Here is a 17,734-nt window from a genome sequence, read left to right on the forward strand (position 1 = left end):
GGGACACGCCTCTCAAAAGACCCAGCACAGGGGCGTTTGCCTGCGACCCCAGCGACTCAGGAGGCCGAGGCGGGAGGATCGCAAGTTCGAGGCCAGCCTCAGCAATTTAGTAAGGCCCCAAGCAACTCAGTGAGACCCTGTCTCAATATAAAAAAATAAGAAGGACTGGAGACGCTGGTGGTAAAGCGTCCCTGTGCTGAGCCAAGCAGGCAGGGGGGCACGGCGGGTGCTCCAGCTGTTCTCGGCCCAATTCCCAGCCCCCCCTCCCATTCCAACTCCCGCTCCCGAAGAAAAAAGAAAAGTCACGCCCCTGCAAGCCACCAGCGTCACCCTGTGATGTGAGGGCGTATCAGTCCCACCCCCAACTGACAGGCGAGGAAACCAAGGCCATCTCGCTAGGACATGGAGGAATCGGAAGCCAGGCCCGGCACCCTCTCCAGACCCACCTCAGTGGAACTCCCTCCCCCCCCACCAGCTGGTGCCCGGTCCTCTCCCCGTACCTCCTTCCAACGCCCAGGCAAGGAAGGGGGGCGCTGAGCATCCGCCCAGAGCAACAGGGACCCCAGCCTCCTCATCTGGAGCAAGGGATGCAGCTGGGGTCACCACACCTGCTCCTGGGTTCTGCCTGTGGGCAGCAGGCTGTGTGGACAGGGGTGTCCAGGATGGCAGCACGGTCTCCACAGGCTCCCGGCTCTGGTGCTTCTACAAGCTCCGCCAGTAAGCAGCTTCATCACATGAAAAAAGAATTGTTTTTTAAGTCAAGCCTCTTCTGCTCATTTGGTTTACAAGCAAAGGGAGGAACAGAGAAGGCCCCGGGTGGTGCCAGGAAGCCAGAACTACACACCGTCTGGGGAATGGACGCTCCCTGCCCGTGGGCCCTTGAGGCAGAGGCGGCTTGGCCTGCTGGCTGAGGGGTTCCCCTGGCCTGCGTCCCCAGCGCCAGGCCAGGCACCGCCTGGGTGCTCTCTGCTGGCCGAGGCCCACAAACCCCGCTCCTGCAGGCCACTCGGTCACCCACCTGGCCTGCGTGCACAGGATGTAGGGCTCTGGCTTTCAGCTGGACGTGTGGCTGGGAACCAGCTTCTAAGGGGAGGGGCCGCAATGGAGAAGCGGATCCATGAAAGGATCTGTCCCCATCCTGTCCCCGCTTGGCGCAGGGCGGACTCTGGAGAAGAGGACGGGGGAAGGGGCCCGGCTCACTCTGAGCCGCGTGCCCGCAGGGAGGTCACAGCCGCTGGCCGGGAGGAGGTGGCAGAGGAGACAGCTACCAAATCCAGGCCGTCTGGCTCAGAACTTCCCCAGGCCTGGCCTGTGGCCCACCTTGTCTTAAGCCCCCAGTTCTTGGGCGGGCTCCTTTGACAGGGGACCTGCTAGGTGCCAGGCCCTGTGCTGTGGTGTTTTCCTGATTTTTTTATTTTTTGGTACCAGAGGTGGAACTCAGGGGCACTCGAGCCCTGAGCCACATGCCCAGCCCTTCATTTCAAGAATTTCCATTTGGTTTTTTTTTTTTTTTTTTTTTTTTTTTTTGAGAATCTCTATCTCTTTGTAGAAATTATCTTTTGCTTCCTGCAGGTGCTTTTCAACTGCTTATTGTCATGATCGTTCATTGCCTGCATTTGCTCTCTTATCTCGTCCTTTGCTTCACGAATCATCTTAATCATGTATAATCTGAAGTCCTTTTCTGACATTTCTTCTAACATACTGTCACTGGATTCTATTAATATAGAATCTAGATTTGTTCAGATCATTTTCTTGTTTTTTCATGTTGTTCCTGTATCTTTCCCTCTAGCAGTGCAGATCTGGGGTATTGCAGATTTCCCCCTATAGGCTTATAGTGGCCCTATAGGTTTCCAAAATCTTTTCTTTAAGGGGAGATCAATATTAGCAGTGCCCAGTTCAGACACTATGCAATCCTAGACCAAATAGCCCCTATGAGGATATTAACAATATTGTCATAATAAACAGAATGAGTTCAATTATTATCTTCAGTATAACAGACAGATTTGCAATAAGGTCTGCAGTTTCTAATGGAGGACAAAGAGGATACGGAGGGATGTAGAATGTGGCTGTTAATGGGATAAGAAAAGAATATACAGAAGTTCTAGATAATAGAAAGGGTGAGAGTGTAATCAAAAGAAGTTGGTTGTTAGCATGCAAAAAGGGAGAAAGAGACTCTGAGGGAACAGGTAAACAAAAGGAAAAGAGAGCAAGAAAAGTAAAGAAATAAAAACTTAAAATTTTTCAAGAAAGAGAAAAAAGAAAATCTACACTCTAACAGTCATATAGTAGTCAAACCTGCCAATCTTCAGTAGCCTGATGCCTCCCAGCCCTGTTTTGTATTTTATCTAGAGACGGGGTCTCCCTGAGTGGCTTGGTGCCTTGTTTTGCTGGCTAGCTCTGAACTCGCCATCCTCCTGCCTCAGCCTCCCGGAGCCGCTGGGGTGACAGGCTGGTCATTTTCTGCTGCTTTGCTTTCTGTTCTTCTGTGGATGGTTTCATGGGATCCTCTCACCATAGCGCATGGCAGATCCTGCCACCACTTTGGATTCCTAAGTGAGGAAACTGCAGCTCAGAGACAGAGGCGATGATCCAGGACCACCCAGCTGGAAATGCAGGAGCCTGGGATTCGAACCCAGGTTTGCCTGATTTCAAAGGGAATCGTCACCCCATCCACCCCACCAAACGGGAAAGAGCTCAAGTCACTGGAGGGCGGCTCCCTCGTCTGAGTGACGTAGGTGTCAGGAGTCAGAGGATGAAGCGCGTCCCCACTCGGGGCCTCAGTGTCCCTAGCTGTCCCACAGGGCCGGGCCCCTTCTGCCCAGGCTTCCCGGGAGTGTGCGGGAAGCACACAGGGGGCGTCCCTTTTACCAGCAGTCTATGACTCCCAGTGTGAGGCCCCAGGGACAACCTTGGCTGCGGGAAGTAGTGCTGGGTAGGAGCTTCCCCTGAACACAGCTGGTGACATCTACCTGTCCCTTCAGGCAGCGGAGCCAGAACCTCAGGCACTCTGGCTTCTTGGCCGCGCCAGAGCCGGGACAGGGCCGGAGTCTGGAGCGAGCAGAAGGGGCCAGGACAGGGAGGAGGTGCCGGGCCCATCCCGACGGGTCCCCTCTCCCCCCTCAGACCAGAGTCCTGGTTTCCTTCACGTCTGCGGCTTTTCATGGGAGGAGAGGGGAAAACAGCCAAGGAAAGGCCCGTGGAGGCCAGACAGGCCCCGGCCCCAGGAAACACAGGGCGGGTGATTCAGCCTCTCTCGGGTCCCTGCCATGGTTTCTGGCCAAGGCAGGAAGCGGAGGGGAAGCACTCGGGACACACTGGGGCACTGGCATTGTCCACGGCTGGCCGCTGTCCACCTTCTGTGGCTCAAGAGTTCTGGGCTCCTCGGTCAGGCCAGCCTCCCACACGGAGGCCACATTTGATTTCTGAACCTCAACTCTGGGTCAGGCACCTTCAGCCCCACGACGTCCCTGTGAGGAAAGTCCTTTTCCGGTGGCTCCTTCACAGTGGGGAAACCAAGGCTCAGAGCAGTGAAGCAACTATTCCAAGGCCCGCCCAGCGTGTGGCGGAAAAGGCCTCAAGAGGAGTCTGCCAGCCTCGACTGCGAGCCTCTGCCCTCTGCAGTGAAGAAACCTGCCCTCTTCACCACCCAGAGCCCAGACAGCTGAAGAGGCCCCTTGTGAGCTGGGTCTGCTGTAAACGAGACTGGAAATGGCCCGGGTTCCCTGAAGACCTGCTCCTGACGTCCCTGCCTGATGTCCCCAACAGCCTGGAGGCCCGGGGAGCCTCTAATGCCAACCCGGCTTGTCTGGCTGCAGAGGCAGTGGCCCAGCGTCCCTCTGGCCAGTCGAGACGTCACGGAATCCCCCGGGGCAGGCCAGAGATGCCTTCCTAATCCAGCTCCCCTAAACCCGAAAAGAGAGGCCGGATTTCGTCCCGGCCTCTGTGCCCACGTCTGACATCAAGTCCCAAGAGTGGGACAAGCAAGACGCAAGAACTATTCTCTCCTCCAAGCTGGCCCATGGGCCAGACAACCCCCGCGGGGAGGCGAAGCCACAGCGCCACACGCCCTCTGTTGACTTCTAACTGCAAACTCAATTAGCTTGGGGTTGTCTGGAATCTTCCATTGTCCAAATGTTCAAGTCGAAGCGCTGCATTTGGAGAGTGCCAGGGTGCCCTTCCAGGAAAACGAAGAATGCTAGCCCTCCCGAAAACAAACCGGGCGGAGCGTCCAGGCCCCCAGAGCCTCCGGCTCCCGCCCGCCCTCCCACCAGCGCCCCACACTGTGCAGCCTCCGGACACTCTCTCTCTCTCTCTCTCTCTCTCTCTCTCTCTCTCTCTCTCTCTCTCTCTCTCAGCCTGAAATCTCTTTTATCTCCCACCGACTCCCCTCCAGGCAGACCCATCCTTTAAACCCAGCTCAAATCCATGCTCCCTTTGGGGACTCCCCCAAAGCTCCCCCTCTGTCCCTGCAGCACTCGGCAGGCGACACGGGTCTTAGTGGAGTGTACTTCACAATCAGCCCTCCGTCAAAACCACCCAGGGTGCGCCCCACTGAATGGGTGATGGGTGGAGTCGTCGGGGTGGTCAGGACCCGGAGCACCTTCCCCGGACCCCTGAGCTCAAGGCCAACCCTCTGAGTAGACAGGACCCCTCTGCTTGCTTCTCCCACTCGACCGGGAGCTCCCTGAGGGCAGGGCTCACTCCTCCCTGGGCCCCACGCTCCTGGGGTATAGTAGGTGCTCAGTAAATGAATGGTGTGAATGGAGGTGCTCTCCTGGCTTTCCTACCACCTCCCTGTACTTCTTTACGTGGCCTCCCTCTCTCCCTTTCTGAGCCTCAGTTGTGTCATCTGAGAAATGGGAGTGAGCACTTGCCCCGGGGGTGGCAATGGCTATCCAGATGGTCACTGCCACACCTAGTTGGCATACAATTTTTAAAAGCAGACTCTAACATCACCTGTCTCACTACACAGCTGTCCTTCCTACCATGAAGAGGGGGACCCTGCGGCTCCTCCCCTGAATCTAGACTGGACTGGTCCCTTGCCATGGTGGACAGAAGTGATACCCAGCTAGTCCCAAGCCAGAGTCCCAAGAGGTCAGACGACTTCAGCTTTTGCAGAGCGCGGAGCATCCGGGGTCCGGGGACAGAGGCAGCGGAGAGACGGCGGGGTGACATGGCCCGGCCCACGTGGACTGAGGCCCGTGAGAGGTGACAGAGCACAGGAGGGAGGGAGGGAGCAACGGAAGCGTCCGGCTGGCGAGGGCGTATGGGACTCGCGGCACCTGCCGGGGTGAGGACGTGGGTGAGGACGTGACCGGCATCCCTGGACTAGAACGTGCCCAGGTCGATACTGTCCACTCCACGTCCCTTCGAGATTCCTCCAGGCCCTGCTGGAAAGGAAGGTTCCAGATCGAGAGGGAATCGATCCACTGTCAGAAGCTCAGTGAACCCGCCCGGGACTGCGGGGATGCGGTCGGGAGCTCGCGAACCGCGAGCCGCCCCCTCCCCGGCGGCCACTGGGACCGGGACTTGGAGGGAGCGCGGGCCGTCGGCGCAGGACCAGCAGCAGAAAGACAGCTCCGGAATAGGTGGGAGGCGGGGCAAGCCAGCCAGGTGGACAGCAGAACAGGGAGCTGCAGGCCCTTGCAGCCCAGGGGACAAAGCTAACTCAGATTTCTGAGAAGCTTCCTGGCTGGGCAGCCCGGACCTGCCGCCAGGTTGGTGCGCATCCTCCACCGTGAGCCCCAGGGAACTCGGCTCGCGACAGACAGGCCAGCGCTGCTCCCAGTTGGGGCAGGAACCGTCGGGTTCTCCTGTGCACAGTCACCCGCACAGCGAGCACCCTCCCTGGAAAACTGAGATGCAGGGTCTCACGTGGTCATGCTGAGCCCTGAGCAGCTGCCGGGAGCTGGGCTTTAGCTAAGTCCTCCCCCTTATCAAGCGCCCTGGGAAGTACTAAGTAGCATCTCATTTCACGGCCCAGAGTGCTGGCTGGCCCAGTCAGCGGGCTCAACTGTGGTCAAGCGGGGCTCCCACCCCAGTCTCAATGATGAATGTCAAAGTCTGGGGCCAAGGTCAGGCCTGACTGCCACTCGGGAGGCCCTGGCACGGTCTCTCTGGTCGTCCCCACCTGTGTCCACTCTGACTGGCCAGCGCTGTGTTGAACCGAGCGAGAGAAGAGCCAGTTCTTTTCTCAGAGCCCAAATCCGTAAGACAGACAGGTTCAGATCAGAGTCTGAGCTGGCCCTTCCTCTGACGGGCAGAGTAAGTCACCCCCAGCCTTTGCCCAGCAAAGATGTCCTCATCCACATCCACAGAACCGACGAATCTGTGACCTTCCAGGGTAACACAGACGACCCAGGTGGGCCCCAGGTAATCACCTGGGTCTGTCTAAATAAAAGAGAGGCAGGAGGGTCGGGGGCGGGGGTTGCCAAGAGGAGACCTCGGATGGGGGAAGTCCAGCCCAGCCCTGGGTGCCGCCAGAAGCTAGGAAAAGGCAAAGACCCATCACCTCCTGGAGCGTATGGGAAGGAATGTGCTCCTACCTCTACCTTCATTTTAGCCCAGTGCAATTGGTTTGGCATTTCTTTTTTTTTTTTTTTTTTTTTTGGGGGGGGGTGCTGAGGATCGAACCCAGGGCCTTGTGCTTACAAGGCAAGCACTCTACCAACTGAGCTATCTCCCCAGCCCCTGGTTTGGCATTTCTGATTGCTAGAACTATAAGAAAATAAGTCTATGCCGTTTTCACTGACTCCGTTTGTGGTCCTTATTGTTAGTGGCCAACAAGGAACTAATACACTTGCCGCCCAAACTCTAACTTCGTCCAACACCAGGATTTCATAGATTCTGAAAACCGTTCAGACAAACCCAGGTGATGAGGAATGAGCAGGTCAAGCTCGGAACTGGGGAGCAGGCCCCGCGACTGGGGCCCAGGCCCGCCCGGTGTGGGGCCTGCTCCCCACCAGCTGTCTCTGTCTCTCCTCCCTGATTTCCAAGGTGGAAAATCAGTTGTGTTCGCTGTTTCTTGAACCACCCGCCCACCTCCTCTCACAGATGCTGCCCTCAGCAGGAGCCCAGGGCACGGTCACAGAACCCCAGTCACGTACCCAAGAAAGCAGAACTGATTCCGAGCCCCTGTCTGAATGGCAGCTGACGCCTGCTGACTCAGCTTCGGCTGCTTCCAGCATTGCCGAGGCCGTGAGACTCAGAGGAGCCAGACCCGAGGGGCCCCCACCAGCAGAGCCCCACCATGGGGCCAGCAGGAAGCCAAGGACCTTCTGCAGCCTGGGAACCCGAAGTCTCAAAGCAGCAGATGCCGGCGCCGACCCAGACTCACAAAGAGAACTTTCTCCCTTTCCCAAGAAAGATGATGAACGTGCTTTCCTTGAGCTGCCGTGGTGCGCTCAGGACTCCGTGTGCCTTAGATTACTTCACCCCACCACAACCCCGAGGAGGAAGTCGAGGGGGTCAGGAAGGCAGGGAGCCGGATGCTAGAGCGGCTGGCCCAGGAGTCTATGAGCATCGCCGGGTCCTGCTGCCAACAGATGCCATCCCAACACGAACAGTTCTGGCACCGGGTAAAATTACTGCCTCTTGGTTCCATCCAGCAGTGCAAGAAAGTCTATTCTTCATCGATAATACTCACACCCATTTCTCCAAAAATGCAGACACTCCCAAGACAAATCAGATGATTTCCTGATACTGCCTCAAACCTGAGCCCAGAAGCAGCACAAAGTGGCTGCCCACAACCAGGCCCTTTCCCTGCATCCCAGGCCTGGCTTAGCACCTCCCTCTCAGCAGTGGATCTAGAAAGAGCCCTGGCCTGGGAAACAAGAACACAAATCTTAATCCCACCCAGAGGCCTGGGTCACTTTCCTCATCTCTAAAATGGGAACAAAGATAACTACCCCCGTGGCACTGCTAAAGGTCCAAGAAGGTCCAAACCCTGCCTTCCTGCCTTTCTTCATTGGGTTTGCCCCGTGGGGTGCCCGATGCGCAGTAGGTGTTAGTGTTTGTTGAGTGAATGTGTAAAAGTATGTGCCTCAAGTTCTCCCCTCCCTCCAGAGCCCGGGGCAGGAAGTGGGTCTGGCTCACGGAGTTCCCCATGTGGCCAAAGCCCTCATCCTGCCTGGGTTTGTTCACACAGGAAAACACTCCCAAGCACCCACAGTGGGCCCAGCCCCGCCAAGGCCTAGCCTCACCCCGCACCCCAAGATGCTCGCACACACTGTCCCTTCTGGTTTTCCATGGCCAGTGGCTGTAATATTGTCACACTGGGCTTCCCCAGGCCAGGGCAGTCACCCAACTGCCTTACATCAGCAACTTTGGCCCATCCTGGATCTGAGCTTCTGCTTCCCTTAGCCCAGCCCCAAGGAAAATCCTGACCGTAACCACACACACACACACACACACACACACACACACACATGCACCTGCGTGTGAACGTTCCAGTAGAATATGATTTTCTGAGTTCGAATCCCAGCTCTTTTACTTAAGAGCTGTGCAACCTTGACAAACTCCCTTTACCTCTCTGAGCCTCGTTTTCCTCACCTATGAAGAGGTGATGATAATCCTGAAGCCTTTTCACATAGGGCTGTATGAGGCTCAATGAGACAGTTAATGGATATGAAAACTTTCAACTCCATAAATGTCAAGCACTCAATAAAATTGCTATCCTTGGGTTTTTGTTGTTGCTGTTGTTTTATTTTTTTCTTTTCCCCCAGTAGGGACCAAGAATAGTCACTGTCCGTGTTCTAGAGAAATTCATGTTTAGGGCCCTGGAATCTGGGAGTTTACTCAACCTCATTGGTGGGAATTACCCTCAAGATAGGAAAACATTTGGAGGACCCAGTGTTACCGTGCTAACTTGAAGGGTAATTAATAAAAATTTGGAATAAAGAAGGAAGCAGAGCTAAGAGGTCACCGTACTGGTGACAAGACAGCTAGCTGTCCACAAAGAACCATTCCCCCTCCTTATGTGTGCCCAGCTACAGCCGGGAAAGAACTTCCCTTAACAAGAACCCCCCTATCCTGGCCCCTCTGCAACCAGATTGGCCCAAGACTAGCTCTCCCTGAGAAAAAGGGTGTCTGCTACCCCCAGCCAAGGTGGTCAGGGTGCAAACACGCTACTGCCACACTCTCCTCCACCAGTCCCAGGAGATAAGGGGACCACAGGATGGGTCACTGACTTACTGCAGGGAAGAAGAAGACCCTCCATCCAGAAACACCTGCCTGATCCCCACTACTCCAGCCCCAAGGTCGGAGGGTCAAGTGAGCCCAGGAGTTTGAGGCAACATAGAAAAAAAAACTGTCTCAAAAAAAGGGAGGGAGAACAAAAAAGAAAAGAGGAAAAAAAGAAACACCTGCCTTATAATAAGCACGTCTTGTTCAAGTCATTTATACGTGTCTGGGCCTATTTGTTACTGCAGACCACCTTGACTAATACGGCATTTAACCTTCTTATTTATAAATTAAATGATTATGACCAGAAACAGGGAATACCTTGCCTTAGATTACACAGCAAGTCCAGTAAAGATCTAGAAGCTTGATCTTTTAACTCCTTGGTGTAGATTTGCAGTCTTGAGCCCACCCCAGAGAGTTCATCAGATTCTTGGAGGCCCTTCAGCAACCAGAGGAAGTTGAGGTGAGCTGCAACCTGATGCACCCCACTTCCATTTCGGCATGAATTGTACCCCTCTTATCTGTTTCCAGATTGCACCTCCCAACCTGCTTTCATTTGAGAAAAGGATTCTGTGGCTTACAATGATTTCAAAGTTCCCTCACTGGGGGCTTGCTAACATGATCCAACTTTCTGTGGTGCTGCTGCAAGACTAAGTTTCACTTCTTCTCCACCAAGTCTCCTGATCTCAATTGCTGACACAGGACATTTGACTTCACAGAAGCACATGGGTATTTGCTTAGAAAGGAAAAAAGAAACCTCATTGCCTAGCAAAAATCCCAGGAACCTGAACAAAGGACAAAAGAAAAAGATATTCAAGTAACTGTGTCGCTGGTTCTCAAGTTTGGGGGTGCATCACATCTCCCCAGGAGTTGGTTCAACATGTAGACACCCGTGCCTCACCTCCAGAGACTCTGATTCCAAACTCTGAAACACCCACGATTGTTCTGATCCTAGTGGTCTGGAGCTCACACGTCAAAATGCTCTGAGGCCACATCATAGCCTTGCAGCAGGCAGCAATGGCTGCACAGACACACTGTATGTAGCTCAATGGGAATGAAATAGGCTTTTGGAATCTAAGCATTAATAATCTATTGTAGAGACATCAGTACATATTTTGGGGGATGGGAAGGATTACTAGGGATTGAACCCGGGGGCATTCAACCACAGAGGCACAACCCCAGCCCTTTTATTTACTTACCTATTTTGAGACAGGGTCTTGCTAAGTTAACAAGGGCCTCACTAAGTTGCTGAGGCTGGCTTTGAATTCGCCATCCTCCTGTCTCAGCCTCCCGAGCGGTGGGGATTGATTACAGGTGTGCACCACATGCCCGGCTCCATTTCTGTTTGGCTCAGATGAATGTTACAGGTCTAAACAGCATGGTCGTATAAAAATGATGATGAAAAGAAGAAGTAGTGTTGACACCTACCTTACTGCGTGACGAGCCCGTGCTAGGTGCCTCACAGGGGTGATCCCACTGAATCTTTATAAAAATCCTCCGAGGCAGCTACAGTTCACAGCCCCATTTTCTAGAAGAGGTTCGAACGGAGGCACCCAGGATGGGATAACTTGTTTCTTGTCACTCACTTGTCAAATGGCCAACCAGTTCAAACTGACCCCTGAGCACAATGCCTGATGGTGTCTTGCGGAGGTCTAGCCTCGGAACCCCTCTCTGGGCCTTGGTTTTCTATTCTGTAAAACAGGTGTGTTCCTGCTGCCCTTATCACCTAGCCATATCACACGACTCAAGAAAATCATCTTAATAAAGTGGCTTGCAAACAGAGATGTCAGTGAGGACACATCCCAGAGGTAGGACTTTAGTCCAACCCCCCCACCAACCCCATTTTCCAGATGGGGAAACTGAGGCCTGCTTCCTCTTTTCTCTACGAATGCTGTTCCATGAACCTAACGTGTGTTAGTTCTTGCACAAGGGACTGAGGATACAGAGAGAGTGGTACTCAGCTCTCCAGGAGCCCCCAGGCAAGCAGGACAGACAGAATGGCAAGCCCTGGTTGCCCTAGAAAATATGCCCTGGCTACTGGGTGTGGGGACTTCTTGGAAGGGTTCAGTCGGAGAGGGGCCTGAAGTCTAATGGTTCTATCCCACTAAGTTTGGGGGAGTCCAGAGAAGGCCCCTGCGCACCCAGAAAAGGTGACTCTTCCCCTGGACTTTCCACCTGTGTGCCACAAGTTCAAGTTAAACCTTCTTTCTTAAGAAAATGGCTTCCTGCACCAGAGACCTGGATGAACAGTCACGCAGCTCAGCATGAAGGACTCTAGAGGAGTCTGTCCTTCCAGAGACAGCGAGAACCACAGAGAAGGCTGCTCTGGAGAAGGAGGCAGGGGTGCAGAAAGGGAAGTTGGGCTTTCCCTAACCGAAAAAAGAAGGCCAACTCAGGGCCTCCTCAGTTGCTTCCTTGCTGTGTGACCTCAGACCTGTGACCTGGCCTCTCTGAACCACAAAGTTTTGAGCAATCGGGCTTACATCAAAAAGCAGCTAATTGATCATTGCAATGTGTTGCTTATTTGGAATTTTGCCCAAAGCTCATTTTTCGTGGCTCCTCCGTTTAGAATGCACCAGGATGAAGGCCAGGGTGGTGGTGGGGGAGTAGGGTAGTTTCAACAGAGAACACTGGCAAAGGGACCTCATCCTTCATATGCAAAGAACTCCTAAATATCAATAAAAAGACAAACATGTTCAAGGGGGGAAATGGGAACAGACTTGAACAGGAGAGTCAGAAGAATGAACTAATCAACATCAATAAAGAAATGCAAGTAGAAGCATCCAGATCAGAGTCTCGGGTTCTCAGGGGAAGGCTTAAGGGGTGGGTAACACGTCGCAGGTGATGCCGGTAAGCCTGTGCAAATACAGCACCCAAATACAACGACATAGAGAATGGGAGCTGGCTGACCCACCGGAGGCAAGAGGGTCCAGAGACGGACAAACAGGCAGCCGTTTCAGCCCTGGAAAAGGATCCCCAAGACCAACACCCAGAGATGACGCACTAGGTGAGAGTCCCTTCAGGCACCGTTAGAATCACAAAAAGAAAATGGAAGCGAATGCAACAGCAAAGAGTTCAAGAAATTCCCAAACTTCCTTTCCTTGCAGCCGTTAAAATGTATGTTGGAAAAATATAAACGATTCGGAAGGAAGTTCCAGGTCTGTGGTTAAGGGTGGAAAACCAAGCGCGAGTGCGTGTGCATGCACGTGTGTGTGTGTGCAAGGGGTCCACATTTCTATGCTGATGTCGTCTTTGCTGGGTTCCCCCCCTTAACAAGTAGCATGCATTACTCTGGAAATCTGAAAATAACCTGAAAACTCTTTGCTTTAGACCAACACTGAGTCAGCAGAAGAACGGAACCGCTCGCGCCGTCCCTGCCCCTGGCGCCTCTGGAAGACCAACAGAGCCACCTGGTACCTTCTCTCTGGTCTCCGTCTTCCCGCGGGTTCCTGTGGCTTCAGCCACTCAAGGACGTCCAGAGATTGGAGCCCCTGGCCTCGTCCTCCCGGTCACACGGCTCCTCGGGTAGTCGCTTTCCCCAGGAAGCGGGCCCTTCCATTCATTCGAGGGGAGCCCCCGTCGGTCCCCAGCCGCCTGCCTGCCAGGGCTGCTGCCCTGAATGGGACAGGGACAGAACTCAGCCGGAGAAACAGCTGGAGGGAGGAGAGAGGGCGGGAGGGGCAGGAAGCGGCTGCGAGGGCGGGGGCGCCAGCTGCCAGCCCGGGCCTGGGCTCGGGGTGGCCGCAGGGCCCCGGGGGCGACCCGCCCTCTGGCTGCCGGGTGCAGCTGGGCGCCCCGCCCACTGTCTGGGCGCAAACCGGCTGCGGGCTGGGCCTTGGTGCATGCGGTTCCCCACCTGGGTGCTGTTCCTGGCCCTGTCTGCGCCGGCTCTCGGGCACACTCTGGGCTCCTGGGAGGGGCGCTGGGAGAAGCAGCCAGCCGATGGGTCCCATTAGGGAAGGGGCTCTCCCGCCTTGGACCTGATGCGGGGCCCCGGGCTCCCCGCCGCTCCAAGCCCCGCCCACGCCCCGCCCACGCCGGGCCTCCAAGCCACCCCCGCTGTCCTGAGCTCGGAGTTCCTAGCCGGGGGCCACATCTGGCAAGGCCAGGGTGCTGGGCTCCTGGCCAGCTGGGCCCCTGGGTCCCGGAGGGGGACATGGGAACAGACAGCCTGCTGGGGTCCCAGTGAAAAGTTCCCTGGGCTTCCCCGCCCAGGACCCTCCACCAGGGGCTTCCAGCCAATCCGAAGCCAGGGTGTTCGGCGCCCTTTTGAACCTGGCTGAAATATTTGGGGTTTTCTCCCCGCGAGTGAAAGCCATGTTTTTGTTTTATTGTTTTTACTTTTATTTTTCAATCGAATTTTGAAAATTAAGGCCTGGCCTAAGAGAGAGGCTGGGGCTGGAGAGAGGCGCTCGGGCGCAGAGCGTGCAAGGAACGCTCTGGAGTCAGGACGCAGAATCAGCTCCACCTTCACGTCCAGCTCTGCTGCTGGGCCCTGGATTCCTGGAGCCGTGTGTCGAGGGAAGCTGAGCTCCTAACATTCTAGAAACCAAAGTCGCCTCTGGTCCTCCGATGGCTAGCATGGGCTGCCAGATGCTTTCTGTGCCATGAAGGATCCTCCGTAGTCCGAACAGGGTTCGGTTTGCACTTTCTTTAAGGCATGGAGAAGAGTTCAGTTCTGGCCCAACTGCCTGTGTGGCCTTGGGTCAGTCACCTAACTTCTCTGATTCATTCAAGCCTCCAGGACCATTTACGGGGCCCCTTCTCTGTGCTAGGCATAGGTGGTGAGCAGGACGTGCGTGCCTCACCCTGGTGGAGCGAGCCTGCTGGAGACTCCCCACTCCGAATGAGAGATGGTGTTTTCTAAGAACCCTTAATCACTAGGACGGAGTCCTAGGGGATGAACAGGCGGCACGTGTCCTGAATGTGCCCAGGACCCACAGAAATGAGGACATCCCTGTCCTAGTCCCCAGATCCTGAGAAGACGTCACCTCAATAGTGACATGGAAGGGACTTTGCAGATGTGATTTGCTCTTGGACCTGGAGACGCAGAGATGCGCTTGGGTCGTCCAGGTGGGTGTCCCGGGAAAGGCAGGAGATCGGAACGGGAAGGAAGTGGTGGAGAAGGAAGCAGAGTCTGAGCCACAGCCACCACGGAGCCGGCTCTGGACGCTCGAAGAGGTGAGGAGCAGATTCGGCCCCAGAGCCTGCCCTGCTGGAGGACCCAGCCTGCCCAGGACCCAGCCCTGCCCCCCGTGGTGTTGGCCCCCTGACATTCGGCGTGGACTTTGGGCTTCCAGAACTGTAAGAATATAACTGCACGGTCTTAAACCATTGAGTTCATGGGGGTTTCTTGTGGAGCCAGAGGAAGCTAACTGGGCCATTTCAGTGACCTTGGTGGCAGGCAGATCTGGCCTGAGGCCCTACTCCACTTGCTGCCTGTGTGACCTTGTGCAGTTTCCTAACCTCTCTGAATCTCAACTTTCTGCTCTCCCAATGGGAGTGATGGAGTGCTTGCCTTAGACCGTTGTTGGGGAAATGACCTGATACACTCGACCGAGGTCAGAACAGGTCTGGCACGCAGCCGACAAGCCACAAACGTCGGATTTCCTCTCTTCCTCCTACTGGGCGTTGACAAGCCTGCGTTCCCAAATGAATGAGCAGACGGATGATGGGAAAGGGTTAACCTCCAGGGGCCCCCCAGGGGGCGGGGCTGAGCCTTCCCGGTGGGGCCACCCCGCCCCAGCCCCTCCTCTTGGAAGACAGCTTTCCACTCCCGGGCTGAGACCACCCGCGATGCGGGGAAGGGGGGGGCCTGCAGGGGTGTTTCAGCCCATTTCTTCTGGAACCCTAGACAAACGGGAGGACCTCAGAGGTGGCAGGAGACACATGAGACCTGTGGCTGTTGGCCAGCTCTCAGGTGACAGGAACTGGGTGCGGCGATGTTCTGGGAAAGCTTTCATTTTCCAGCCAGTGGAAGAGAGGTCCAGAGAGGGTTAGCCACCGCCCAAAAGCCACACAGCAAGTCCTGAGCTGCAGATGAATCATCCTAATTCCCAAACCCCACTCCACACACACGCACATAAACATAGGCGCACACACGATCACATGCATACAAAATACATGCACGCACACATGTACGAACCTATACACATATGTGTGCACTCATACAAGTTCATGTATACACATACACGCTCAGGCACGCACACTTCATGCATACACACATGTACACACGTGTACACATACATGCACACACACAGGCACACACAAGGGCTTCTTGTGTCCCAAAACGGCCCGGCTCCCTAGCAGCGTGTGCCCAGCCCCTGGTAGCGGGTTTCTTTGGAAACTGCGCTTGGAGATCGCCTCCTCCAGGCAGGCTTCTGGGCTGCCTTCTCTTCCCGCCCTAACCATCCTGCTTCCCCCCTGGGCCTGGGCCCGGGCCCATCCCGGAGCGCTCCTGACTTGAGCCTCCCTCCCTCCCCAGGGCCGGCGGCCTGGAGGAGCTCCCAGCAAAGGGTAAGAAGTGCCAAAGTCACTGCGCATGCGCGCAGGCAGAAAATCTTTTGGAGGCAGAAAGACCTGCATTCAAATCCAAGCCTGCCACTTTCTCGCTGTGTGAACTTGGGTAAGGCACCGCCCTCTCTGGGCTTCCCTGGCCCCTTCTGTAAAATGGGGACAGTAATCTCCAGCTCGTAGACCAATTAAAAGGACTCTCTAGGTGGCCACTGCTATGGTCCTGACCCAGGACTCAGGGGCAGCACGGTACCTGGTGTCGCTGCCTCTGTGGGTCGTTTTGGGAGCCTGCCTGCCCCCACCCCCCACTCTCTCACCACAGTCCCTGTCCTTGCTGTTCACACAGAGGAAGGAGAGCCACACCCTGGGACCGGGTGCCTGCCCTCACACCTCAGTTCTGCCACGTGCTGGCTGTGCACCCTCAGGAAAGTGACTTTACCTCTCTGAGCTTCTGTTTCATCCACTGACTCATCTATACCCAGCGGCCTGGTTTCTTCTCCCCGCTGTCAGAACACCCGACTCCTCGAGACTCCTCGCCCTGGGGCGCCTTCCCGACCACCAGCCTCCGCCTTTCTCTGTAGAGGACCCTTTCTTCCAGAAGAACCCGTATGGAACCCCAAACAATACGGCGAATGAAACTGGACCTGCTTGGACGAAATCCACGCCCCTCAGCCCCCGGTCCCCCTGTGGCCTCCTGGGCTCCATTACAGCACAGCCTGAAAGCTCAGTTAATCCAGCGCCGCCCCTGCCTGGCCGTTGGTGACAAGGACTTCCCTTAGGGCTTCCCGGAGGGGCCAGTGATTTGTTCTCAGCCCCCTTTGCTGGACCTTCCTGCCCCTGCCGGACCCTCCCTCTGTCTCTCTGCATTGCTTCCTGGACTGCGCTCCCATTTGGCATATGGGAAGACTGAGGACCGGCCCCCCACGGCCAGGATCAGGAGCTCGGAACCCAGAGGCCGCGGCTCGTCCAGGACCCGCAGAGACGTGTGAGGCCAGCGGTCAGGTGCCAGCTGGCCCCAGGAGGCCAAGCGGAAACTGCATAATCAAATTCATATCCGCCGGACCCCACGTCCGTGAGCCGGGCCCCACAAGCCCAGGCTCAGGAGCACCAAGAAACATTTACTTTCCATAAAAACCGTATCGTGCGGATTATTTCAAACCCTTTTCAGATATTTTTGCAAGAAATGCACATTTGCAGTGGTTCTGGGGGGACCTTGTGGGGTCGGCGGGCGAGGGGGGCGGGGACCCCGAGTGCCTGAGGTCCCAGCGCCTCCGAGGCCTGATCTGGAACGAGCCGCCCGCCCCGCCCCGCCCCCTCAGATCGGTCTGAGATGCAGAGGTTTTGCGTGTATTTTCACAAGGAGGGCGTGTGGGCCTTCTTATGTGGGTCATTAGAAAAAATTCTACATTTTGAAAACAGGAGGAATTCGTCATAGCAACGGGCTGCCTCTCCTATTTTTGAAAAGTGAGCTCCCCCCTCCTCCCCTAGGTACAGAGAGCTTATTTTCCTGCTGGGGATTCTGACTCAGAGGCCAACGCAGAACTCAAGGTGGGGCTGCCCCAGACCCGGTGGGTGATGCCCAAGGGCCCAGGGTATTCCCAGGGGGTCCCAGGCCTCAGGAACCCCCTGTGCTGGGCTTCCCGCTCCCTCCTGCACAGATTACCATGGCAGACGCCTTCCAAAGAGCCCAGCCCTGCAAGGCACCGCTGGGGATGTACCTTCCTGTAAATATTCAAAGATCACCTGACCCATCGGAAGGCCCACCACACCCCCAGGACCTCCCAGGACCCAGGAACTAACGGGTTAACACTGGCAACCTAGATACACAGGATCCGGACTCAGGGCCCAGGTCCTATCAGACAATGAATCCAAGGTAATCACAGCCCAGAGACTTCCAGGGACAGGCGGAGAGTACAGGGTAGGTTCCAATCCCACCCCACCACTTACTCTGCTGTGTAGGTCCTCACTGTGTGGCCTAAGGCAAGTGGCTTAACCTCTCTGTGCCTCAGGTCCCTCGTGGAGGTCATAATAATAACAACTG

General features: G+C 55.6%; 1 protein-coding gene across 1 annotated transcript in view; it reads right to left on the bottom strand.

The window, feature by feature from the left end:
• Window positions 1–13,131, bottom strand: part of Cmklr1 (chemerin chemokine-like receptor 1) — a 41,676-nt gene extending 28,545 nt beyond the window's left edge. Inside the window, exons 1-2 of the mRNA XM_047561566.1 lie at window positions 13,037–13,131; window positions 12,598–12,795 (exon numbers count right to left, since the gene is read on the bottom strand). The gene's annotated coding sequence lies outside the window, so the exon portion shown is untranslated. The remainder of the gene's footprint in view (window positions 1–12,597; window positions 12,796–13,036) is intronic.
• Between the last annotated feature and the right edge of the window lie 4,603 nt (window positions 13,132–17,734).

Source organism: Sciurus carolinensis, chromosome 8, assembly GCF_902686445.1.
Source record: "Sciurus carolinensis chromosome 8, mSciCar1.2, whole genome shotgun sequence".
NCBI classification, from domain to species: domain Eukaryota; kingdom Metazoa; phylum Chordata; class Mammalia; order Rodentia; family Sciuridae; genus Sciurus; species Sciurus carolinensis.